The sequence below is a fragment of the Monodelphis domestica genome, chromosome 2 (assembly GCF_027887165.1).
Source record: "Monodelphis domestica isolate mMonDom1 chromosome 2, mMonDom1.pri, whole genome shotgun sequence".
Classification (NCBI taxonomy): domain Eukaryota; kingdom Metazoa; phylum Chordata; class Mammalia; order Didelphimorphia; family Didelphidae; genus Monodelphis; species Monodelphis domestica.
The window spans coordinates 339,106,425-339,118,498 of record NC_077228.1 but is presented as its reverse complement, the minus strand read 5'-3'; the positions used below and the strand labels follow the sequence as shown (position 1 = coordinate 339,118,498).

At 36.1% G+C, this 12,074-nt stretch overlaps 1 protein-coding gene across 3 annotated transcripts in view; it reads right to left on the bottom strand.

Annotated features, from left to right (window-relative positions):
• LOC100024704 (cytochrome b5 reductase 4) overlaps positions 1-12,074 on the bottom strand; it is a 103,405-nt gene that overhangs the window by 89,285 nt on the left and 2,046 nt on the right. The gene's annotated exons all lie outside the window — the stretch shown is intronic.

Here is a 12,074-nt window from a genome sequence, read left to right as displayed (position 1 = left end):
GGAATGATTATAAAATCTGGATTTTATAGAAACTGAATCTATAAACAAACAGTAAAGAAATAAAATGTATGATGAGATAATGGTAAAGAGTAAAACTAGCAATTTTCAAAGCTTTGATAGAATTTCAGAAATAATACATTTTACATTTTCAGAATCTTCTAAAGCCAGAATACTTAGCACTGGATCTAGGAACTTTTTTAACTTCCATTTCCCCAAATCATAGTAGATAACTCAATATTAATTCTTATCCAAACTCCTATCCTAACAGTTTGGCAAAGCCAGCTAGGTTAAGAATCTGTATAATGTATTTATTTCTTGTATGATTATATATTTCTCTGTGTATTTAGCTAGCTAGGAGGTTAGGGGGTTAAATAGAATTCTGAGAGTTGGCTTACTGAAGGGGTTACTGAAGCTGCACCACAGACCCCAGCAGCCATCTTGGGGCAGCCATCTCATGAGAAAAAAAAAATTGTTTTCATTGTTTGAAATTCATTTGTGTTGTCTTTAGTTTATGTACAATATACATTGTAGCAATAATCTTACAATGGAAGCTGGCATGTCTGTAGACATGTTTAGCAATGTACTGTTTCTGTTCTTCGATTATTTTCTGCATGTACCATATTTTGTATTTATAATGTTCCCTAATTATTGTCATTATGTGTTTGCTATGGACTGTCTGAAACCCCTAATGGATGTTAAGCTATGTGACATTATGGTTTATGTACCCTGGCTGTAATCTGTGCCTGTGTGGTCTATAAGTCTCATGTCTCTGTGTGCCTATGTGTTAAGTGTCTAGAATATCTGGTGACCTGGTTTAGAAGGGATGACATGAAGATGATGGTTATACAAATGAAATTCTAACTAAATACCCCTGAGCACCTAATAAACCTAAATATAGCCCGAGGCTTTGCACAAGATACCAACAAAGTAAACAATAATGGGAAAAACTTAAATAGATTAGATAAAGAAGAAGCAGCAGGGATAATTTCTTTGTGCCCACCCACTTAGAGATATGCCAGTGGTAAAACAAAATGAAGTCCATAAAGTGAAAATACACAAGAGATTTTCCCCAGAAGACCTTGAGTCCATCAGGAAGAGAACACCACTTTTTAATGATGAACCTAATAGGGTGATTAAGGAGATACATAGAACAATTGATTTGTATGATCCAGACTTCAATGATTTTGCCCTACTGATGAAGGAGGTCTTGACTAAGAGAGAAAGAACCAAATTTATTCAGGAGACTAGAACAGATCCATTCTTGCAATCCTGGCCAGAGGATCTGAAGTAAGATACATCTGAAGAGGGAGTTTATGAGATGTTAGTAGAGGCAAGAGATGCAATTCTGGAGGTAATGGGAAGGTATACCAAAAGGCCCAATTCATAGTCAAAATTTGAGGCAATCAAACACAAGGTCTCTGAAGCTCCTGTAGTTTTCCTGGAAAGGATAACCGAGGCAGCTGAAACTTTATTGGGAATGGATCCACTGGAAGAGAACTTGATTGCACATATTAAGAGGGTGTTTGTTAAAAATGCTGTCCCAACATGGATAGGCAGTTTTCAGATAAAGAAATCAAAACTATTAATAAGCACATGAAAAAGTGCTCCACATCTCTTATAATCAGAGAGATGCAAATCAAAACAACTCTGAGGTATCACCTCACACCTAGCAGATTGGCTAACATAACAGCAAAGGAAAGTAATGAATGCTGAAGGGGATGTGGCAAAGTTAGGACATTAATTCATTGCTGGTGGAGTTGTGAACTGATCCAACCATTCTGGAGGGCAATTTGGAACTATGCCCAAAGGGCGACAAAAGAATGTCTACCCTTTGATCCAGCCATAGCACTGCTGGGTCTGTACCCCAAAGAGATAATGGACACAAAGACTTGTACAAGAATATTTATAGCTGCGCTCTTTGTGGTGGCCAAAAATTGGAAAACGAGGGGATGCCCATCAATTGGGGAATGGCTGAGCAAATTGTGGTATATGTTGGTGATGGAATATTATTGTGCTAAAAGGAATAATAAAGTGGAAGAATTCCATTGAGACTGGAACAGGAAGTGTTCCTCCAGGAAGTGATGCAGAGCGAGAGGAGCAGAACCAGGAGAACATTATACACAGAGACAAACACACTGTGGTATAATCAAACGTAATGGACTTCTCCATTGGTGGTGGTGTAATGTCCCGGAACAATCTGCAGGGATCTAGGAGAAAAAACACTATTCATAAGCAAAGGATAAACTATGGGAGTAGAGACACTGAGGAAAAGCAACTGCCTGACCACAGCGGCTGAGGGGACATGACAGAGGAGAGACCCTAAACGAAACTCTAATGCAAATATTGACAACATAGAAATGGGTTCGAATCAAGAACACATGTGACACCCAGTGGAATCACGCGTCGGCTATGGGGGGTGGGGGGAAGGAAAATAAAATGATCTTTGTCTTTAATGAATAATGCTTGGAAATGATCAAATAAAATATTATTTTTAAAAATGATAAAAAAAAATGCTGTCCCAAGGATTGGGCAATTTTTTAAAACAAATTACCCTGACTAGGAGGAATTAGAGTTGGATGACCTATGAGGAAAGCCACATATTTGATTACAGACTCAGAGGAAAGGAATGATGACAGGGATACTATTGTTGAGAACTTAAAGAGGAAATTGAAGGAAGCTGAATCAAAGGCTAGAGAGAGTAAAATCAAAGAAATAAAAGCTGTGGCTGCATTAAGATCTGTACAGCCAAGATATACTAATAATACTTATAAACCAAATGAAAGGAGATCAGGCCCCAGCCAGTGTTTTCTGTGTGATCGCATTGGACACCTGTACAGTCACTGCCACTTTAGGAATCAAATTAGGGGACAATTAAGTAATGGGCATAATAGAAACAATAACTGGAATAGTAATAATTATAATAATAATAGATGGAATGTAAATAATAACAATAATCAAACTGGGTATACCAATCAATGTCAAAATGCCTGTTGCCAGGGACAACAAGCACCTGATTTAAATACTATGCAGTTTTGGGTAAATGCTGGAGCAAGGTCTAAATATAGCCAGGTTGTAACGGGTGACCAGAGTAAGAATACTGCCTTATGAAGGTTTGCCCAGGGAACACATGAGAATGAATCAAGGAATGAGTGTTATATAATTGCAAATGAGTGGAGGATAAATGAAAATGGGAGTAATGAAAAGAAAATACATGGTGATACAAATGAATTAATTGAATCAAAGAAGGATATAGTTGGTGTAAATAATTGTACAGAGAAGAAACATTGTAAGATAAATTTAACAGAAAATCCTAATGAATGTATGATAAGAGAAATTAATGAAGAATATAAGCTAAATAATAATAAGGAAATTGTAAATGGGAACAATGATACTAAGATGGAGAATTTAAGGATCCATGAGAGTAATATAAAAGCTGATGATGCAAAACCCTGGGAAAGTCATATAATTCATGCAGATGTTGACTTGGATGAACAGGAAATGACTGAGCTTTGTACTAATGTTACTGTGCTGCACCAATTCTTGAAACTTTCCAACCACCAAATAGTACTGAACCCTATGTTTTGGTAACTATGGGGGATCAGATATATGATCTTTTGGTGGATACTAGAGCCAGGAAATCAGTTTTGCAAAGTGCTCCTAAAGATTGTAGAGCTGTTGGTACTATGGAAGTATTTGGAGCTACTGGAAAACCAGAGAGAGTAGCTAAATTACAACCTAAAATGATTACCCTTGGTCCATTAAGCATGGAACACGCATTTCTATGTATGCCTGGATGCCCAATGAACCTTATTGGGAGGGACTTGCTTTGTAAATTACGAGCAATGGGGATATATCATTACAACTCCCAGAAGAATCTCTGAAAGCCTTTCCATTGCTGTTCTTAGATTCAGTAAGTGCAGAGAATGAGTTGAATTCCACCTATCCTATTCCTGAGGATATACCAGAAGGTTTATGGGCAAAGTCTTCCACAGATGTTGGCCTATTGAAATCAACTGATCCAGTGATAGTGAGAACCAAGGAAGGACCAGTTCCTTGTGTTCCTTAATATCCTTTGAATAAAGAAGCTATAGACAGAAGAAGACCAATTATTGAGTCCCTAATTCAATAAGGGATCATAATACCATGTTTTTCAAATTACAATACTCCCATACTGCCAATAAAGAAACAAAAGCTTGATCAAGATGGCAGAGTTGCCTATAGATTAATACTGGATTTAAGAGCTGTAAATGATCATGTAATTAAGACTCATCCTGTAGTACCAAGCCCAGCTACTATAATATCATCCATTCCAAGTCAAGAAAGATATTTCACCATGACAGATTTATATTCAGCGTTTTTCTCAATACCAATTCATGAGGATTCTCAAAAGATCTTTGCTTTCACATGGGACAGTGCCCAGTGGATGTTCACTCATCTTCCACGGGGATTCTGTGACAGCCCGAGCCAATTCTTTCAAGTTTTGAACAGAGACCTTAAGACAATATCATTCAAAGAAAGTAAAATAGTGCATTTTGTCGATGATATCCTCCTAGCATCTCTATCTGCTAAAGTGTGTTTGAGAGATAGCAAGATTCTTTTGATTGAATTATATAAACGTGGACATAAAATCTCTAAAGTAAAACTTCAGTGGGTTTTGCCACGTGTTTAATATCTTGGTTTTGTGTTGTCAGAGGGTTCCAGAAGTATCACTAAGAAAAGAACAGCTGATATCCAGAAACTGAGTGCACCTAAGACCAAGAAGCAACTCAGAGCTGTTCTTAGGACAACTGGTCTTTGTAGACAATGGATACCTGCATATAGTGAAATTACTAAATGTTTAACAGATCTAACTAGGAATACAGAACCAGAACCTCTGAAACTCAAACCTGAACATCTGCAAGCTTTAAGTAGGCTTAAGGAAATGATTTTATCTGTACCAGCTCTTGGAATCCCAGACTATATTAAACCTTTTCAATTATTTGTGCATGAGACCAAAGATATTGCATCTGGTGCACTGACACAGTCTTTAGAACAAAGCTATCATCCAATTGGATACTATACTTGTCAGCTAGATCCAACTACTGCTGGTACAGTTCCTTGTTTAAGGGGTGTAGCTGCTGCAGCTGTGTTATTTCAAAAGTCATCAGAATTAGTTTTGGGATGACCATTTACAGTATTCTGTTCACATCAAATAGAAGCACTAATGAGGAAATTTCGTACTCAAGCATATTCAGACCAACGAATATCTAAGTATAAAATTATACTTTTAGGTAGTGAAAACATCACATTGAAAAGGTGTAGTGTATTAAACCCAACTACACTTCTTCCTGATTTGCCAAAGAACGGTGAACCATTACATGAATGCTTAGAAGTAGTAAATCTAATGGATATGCCAAGGACAGATTTAAAAGACACTCTGATCGAAAATCCAGATTTGGTTTAATTCACAGATGGTTCTTCATATTTGTGTAATGGAATTAGATGTATAGGTGCTGTAGTTGTCCCAGAATTTGAGACACTGTGGTATGGATCATTACCTAGTAATCTTAGACTCAAACTGCAGAGTTAATCGCTTTAAAGTAAACATTTCTTCAGGCAGCTGGTAAAAAGTGTAAACATTTACACAGACTCTCATTACACAGACTCTTTTTCTGTTTGTCATGCAACAGGAAAGATCTGGACACAACGAGGTTTTATTACTGCATCAGGAAAGCCAATTGCTCGCGCAGAAATAATAACTGAGTTGTTGGTAATAACTGAGTTGTTGGATGCTATCCAGAAGCCTAAACAGCTAGTGGTAATCCATTGTAGAAGTCATACTAATAGAAGAGATTCTGTTTCTAAAAGAAATCATAGAGCTGATAAATGGCAAAATTTGCGGCCAGGAATGCTCCAGTGTATATTATGAACTTATCAACTATAGAATCTGATGATCTAGGAAAAGCTTATGTAGACTCAGAAATACAAAAATGGAAAGAGAAGTTTGGAGCTAGAAAAGATCATGGTATATGGTTAACAGATACAGGAAAGCTGCTGTTACCAAAAGACCTGTATACCTATTTGTGTCAAGCCATTCACACAAATGGTCAATTTGGTAGTCAAGCTGTAAATGACACTGTAAAGAGGGAATGGGTTGCTCCTGGAATAAGTACTGTAGAAAATAAGATCTGCTCAAGCTGTTCTGTTTGCCAAAAATTCAATCTAGGAACATTCAGATAGAAAGGTTTAGGTGGTGGACCTTTAGCATATTGTCCATTTGAGAGTCTGCAGATTGATTATATCAGCATGCCAAAAGATGGAAGATACAAGTTTTGCTTGGTTAATTGTTGATAGATTAACTAAATGGCCTGAAGCTTTTCCATCAAATACAGCTAACATTGTGGTGAAAGTGTTGATTAAGGAAATTATACCTAGAGTTGGAGAACCATTAACAATAGACTCCAATAAAGGATTCCATTTCACTCAAGACATCCTGAAAAGAGCCTATGAAAATCTAGGAATAACACCAAAATATCATGGGCTGTATCATCCCCAAAGTTCAGGTCAAGTTGAGCGCATTAATAAGGAAATAAAGACTATGGTAGGGAAGCTCTGTGCTGAAACTCATCTCAAATGGCCAGAGATTCTTCCTATAGCTTTGTTTTACTTACGTACAAGGCCAAGAGCAGATTTACATATATCATCCTATGAAATGCTCTTTGGACATGCTCCACTACAAGCAAAACCTTGTAAGACAGTCTATACATCTCTCTTAGGAGGAGATTGTTAACTTGCTTCTTACTTAAGTGCTTTACAACAAAGACTAAAAGAATTACATGAAATGGAAGTATTAATTCAAACTGGTCCTTTGGGTTATTCTCTTCACAATTATGAACCAGGAGATACGGTATATGTAAAAAATTTTGCTAAAACATCAGCAACACAGGAAAGTTGGTTAAGTCCTTACACTATTGTGTTGGTTTCTCCATCTTCAGTAAAAGTTTTGGGTAGAGATTCTTGGTATCATTGTTCACGTATAAAATTAGCACATGGTATAAATAATGAAAATGTACAAATCATTGAAAAAGAAGGAAATGAAGAGATTGCAGAAAGATAGAATCATCAGTCAAATTGAGTCTTCAGTCAAGAAGATCAGTAAGGAGAGGACCATTCCTGTGGAAGAGGATAGAAGAGGACAATGCAGATGATGAGGAGAATTCGGGAATTAATGGACATTGATGAAAGACTGAGAACTTATAAATTTAAAAGACTTTGTGAAATTTGCAATGAAGAGGATTACAGGATAAATGGACTAATGATTTTATATTTTGGGTAATGTATTACAGTATATAATAACATAGCATTTAGCATTTATTCACATACAAACACAAATATATTTCCTACTATGGAATGGCAGAAGGATATTCAAGAGGAAGTAGGGGTAAGTATGTGGCATACAACAGTAGCATAACTCTTATATAAAACAGTAACATTGACAGCAAAACAACACAACATAGCAAAAGTAACAACATAATAAAACATAAACATAAAACATTGATTAGGTTACATTGAATCACTATTTAAATGAGTGAAACAATGTATAGTTAGGGTACTAACAGTGTTATGATTAGCTGTAGATATGTTATTTACTAACAAAATGTAGTTACATATTTAGATTTAGTTTAGGTATAGAAATTTAGTTAGGAGAAGTATTTTGAAGTTAGGTAAAATTAAGTAAGACAAGAAAATTAGATACTGACTTGCACTGCATCATACATTACACAACACAAACAATATATAACATCACATATCAAACAAAATTGTAAATAAATATGTAAATATATGTAAATAGGATGTATAATAGGATTGCAAATTAATTGTATTATAGTGTGTATAGATATGTAAACTGTATAAATATGAAGTGCACATAAGTATTTACATGTACATATGTATAAAATACATGTATATATTGTATGTATATACTATATATGTGTAAATTATGTACATAGCTCACTGTTACACATATTTGCATAAATGAGTTTATTGTTTGGTTTAATTTTCATTGTAAAACTTATGCAATATTGTGTTTATTGTGATTTTCAAAATTTTTTCTCCAAGTTTGATGTTAATGTACTGTAATACCAGTACATTGTTCTGTTTTAGCTGATAAGAGTATTTTAAGTTTGATATTTGCATGGAAGTTATTTCATCTCTTTGATGTTATTTGCTGTTCTGATTTGGCTTCTGTTTGACTTTTGTACTTGTTCATTATTTACTTTGTTTTCCTTTTCCTTTTCCTTTTTCCCTTGTTACAATTCCTTAGAATAGGTTAGTGTAAGTTAGACTAAGATAGTTGAGTGTAGGTTGTTTGTTATTTTGGATAGATTTCTTAGTAACTGGTAAATATATTTTAGATTGTGCACAAATTCAAAAATCACATGATTTTTGATTCATGCAATAGGAGGGAATTGTGATAAAGTATGGAAAGGTTTGCAATTTGCAAAACTCTGCAAAAACTGAGAAGTGCAAACCTAGGTATGATTGACAGTGGCATGGGAGCCTGAGCAAGGGGAGCTGGGAAGACTCCATTTTGCCCCCAATGGACTTTTCTTCTGGTCTCCTGAGGAAGTCAAGAGGAAGGTCTGAAGAGGATTTCCCTGTTTTGAACTGAGGAAGGGTTCCTGTATCTAACTGCTGGCAGCATTCAGTCTCACTTGGACATCTAACAACAACAGATCCTGGCTCTAACTGTTTTTTGGACCCCTGCTGAGTAAGATTTGGGAACTTGGTTAAGTTTTAGTTTAGTAACCTACTTAGTATAGTTAGTTGGTTTTTTAAATAAGAATAAGCATAAGTAAATCCCTAAGCCCTTATTTTTATTATTATTATTAATTATTATTAACACTTTGGCTCCCTTCCAATGTTTTTCAAGCAAAATTGGCAACACAAAACATGTGTTTGAAACACATTGACAGGATTCACTTGGATAAAAGGGAGTTTGTACATAACAAATTGAAACCTGTTTTCCTACCAGAAAACTGCCATACATACTATGTATATTTAAACATTCTCTTAGAAGAAAATGTGGCTAACATCAAAATTCCCTGCAGAACAGTTTTTGAAACACTGATCTACGTCATTCTATCTACGTCAATCTCTTTCGTAATATAATTTGGTCACCATCTGACTAAGTAGAGAAAGTAATGAGCCAGAAAACAAACTCTTCCACTCTGGGACAAAAACAGATCTTCCTCATTAAGCCAGATTTCCAACTGCCCTTCTCTTCCCATTTTATCTAGCTTACAGGGAAACAGAAAAGTTATTAAATTATTCAAAATTAATTTATATTCCTCCCAAAACTCATGCAGACACAGCAAAAGCATTCATAAGGAGAGGGAGCTTAGCTATCTTCTGATAATTAACAACATCACTTTAATACTACAAATAATGTGATATGTTAACTGTATGGATATAATCATAAAAGAATGCACAGAGATGTACACTGTTGTTTGTCTCTCATTAGGCTGTTCTTTCTTTGTAGTAGGGACTGGTTTTTTTGCCTTTCTTTGTATCCCCACTGTGGTTTGCAATATACTATGTTAAGCACAGTACCTGACACATAGTAGGCATTTAATTTTGATTTGACTTAAAAGCTCTCCACTAAAGTGGGCTTAACTCAAGTCAAAACAATTTCTTGGACCTTAGACCAATAACTTAAAAACATGCCCATGTCTCCCCAAACCTCAAAAACCTATCACTTGATCTATCTGCATGCACTAATAATCATTGCATATCACTTCTGATCTTTTACAGCTAAACTGCTTGAGAAGTCCATCTAAAATCGATACCTCCACTTCCTTTCTTCTCACTCTTTTTAACTATGCCCTCTTACTTCCTACCTATTCAACCAAAACCGAGCTCTCTAAAGTTTCTTAATTCCCAAATCTAAGAGCTTCTTTTCAATCCTCCTTCTTCTTTACTTCTCTACAGTCTTTGACACTACTGATTACCCTCTTCTCTTTTATGCTCTCTTCTCTCTGTTTCCATGCCTCTATCCCTTTGGGTTCTTTTCCTGCTTTCTGACAACTCCTAGGTTTGGGTTTTTTGTTTGTTTTTTTTTTTTGCTGGATCTCTGTCAAGGTATTGGCCCTCCCTATCCAATAGTGTTCCAAAGGGTGCCTGGGGCCCTCTTTTCTTCTTCCTCTATACTATTCCAATTAGTGAGTACATCAGTTTTCAGTTTCAATTATGATCTCTATGCTGATGATCCTCAAACTAATTTTCCAGCCCTACCCTCTCTCCTAACCTCCAGGTTCACTTCTCCAAATGCTAATCTACAAAGGTCTATCAAACTTTTCAAACTGGATGTTTCAAAGATATCTAAAATTCAATTAAGTTCCAAACTGAACTCATTATCTTTTCCCTCCTTCTGAATTTTCCTATTATCATCAAGGGCACCACCATGCTCCAGGCACTCAGACTGGAAACCTAAGTATTACCCCTGGCACCTCACTCTGTTTTAACAACCCTATCCAATCTGTTGCCAAGTTCTGTTGGTTTTACCTATGTAACATCTCTGGTATATTGTCCCCTTTTCTTCTCTGATACTTCTACCACCCTGATGCAGACCCCTCATCCCCTCACATTTGGACCACTGGAATATCCTGACTGCCTCAAGTCTCTGCCCACTCTAGTCCATCCACCACTGAGCAGTCAAATCTGTCTTCCTAAATACAGATTTTGCCTTGTCACCCCTTTATTCAATGAACTACAGTGGCTCTCCACCACCTCCAGGATCATATATAAGATTCTCTAATATTCAAAAATCTTCAGAACCTGGTCCCCTCCTATCTTTTCAGTCTTCTTACACCATATTCCTCATCACATATTTTGGTAGCCAAGTGATACAGTGGATAAAGCACTGAGTCTGGAAGTCAGGAAGACCTGAGTTCAAATCTGATCTCTAATTCTTACTAGCTAGGTGGCCTAGAGGAAGCCACTCAACCCATTTGCCGGGTCTCCTAAATAGTTAAATTAGAATGATAATAATAGTACCTACACCTACAAGGTGCTTGTTAGGTACAAGTATGAAATAACACACTTGTAAAATGCTTATCACAGTGCAAACCTCTCTTTTGAACTATTCACAGCTTCTTCAGTACAGCCCTTATTTGTGACTATAAAAACTTAAGTTACTGTTATTATTATATTCTTCAATACAGTAACATTGGCCTCCTTTATTAAAACTCAGTCTCTCTTGACTCACATGCCTTTTTACAGTCCATTGTAATATTCTTCCTCCCTCCATATTTCTACCCTCTGATTTTCCTGGCTTTCTTCAAGTCCCAGCTAAAATTTCATGCCCCTTATATTGGTATCATGTATCAATTGATCATCTCTAATTTATCTTTATCTATCTTGTTTATGCCAAGCTGTTTTAATTTTGCCTCTTCTAGTAGACCTTAAACTCCTTGAAAGCAAGGACTGTCTTTTGCCTTTCTTTGTACAGCCAACAACTTAGCAGAGTTGCTTATTAATTGTCTAGGTCTGTTTCTTCTTTAGAATTAGGGAGTTTGGCTATCTGGATTTCTAAGATCTCTTCAATTATACATCTATGACCCAAATCCCATACTTCACCATTACCCTCTTCACATTATTTTGAGTATGGATTAAATATGTTGGCAGATATAAAGTCCCTTGCAATCTTAAAAGTATCATATTACATATTTTGAATGAACTTCTTTGTGCTCTTATCTGTTTACCTACTTTATAGTTTTCCTGCAACTGAATATGAAGGCAAAAAAGGTTAAGTTGTGTGTTTTTCTTAGCCTCAAAATCTGGCACTTAATAGTGGCTTAACAACTGTAAACAAGAATAAAAATAGGTGGCACAGTGGAGAGTACTAGGCTTGAGGTCAGGAAGACCAGAGTTCAAATCTAGTCTCAGTTGCTGTGTAGTCCTGTTATCCTGGACAAGTCATTTAACCTCTATCTGTATCCATTTCTTCATTTAGAAAATGGGGATAACAGTACTTATCTTGCAGGGTTGTTGTGCGGGCTAAATGAGATATTTGTAAAATGCTTAGCACATAATGA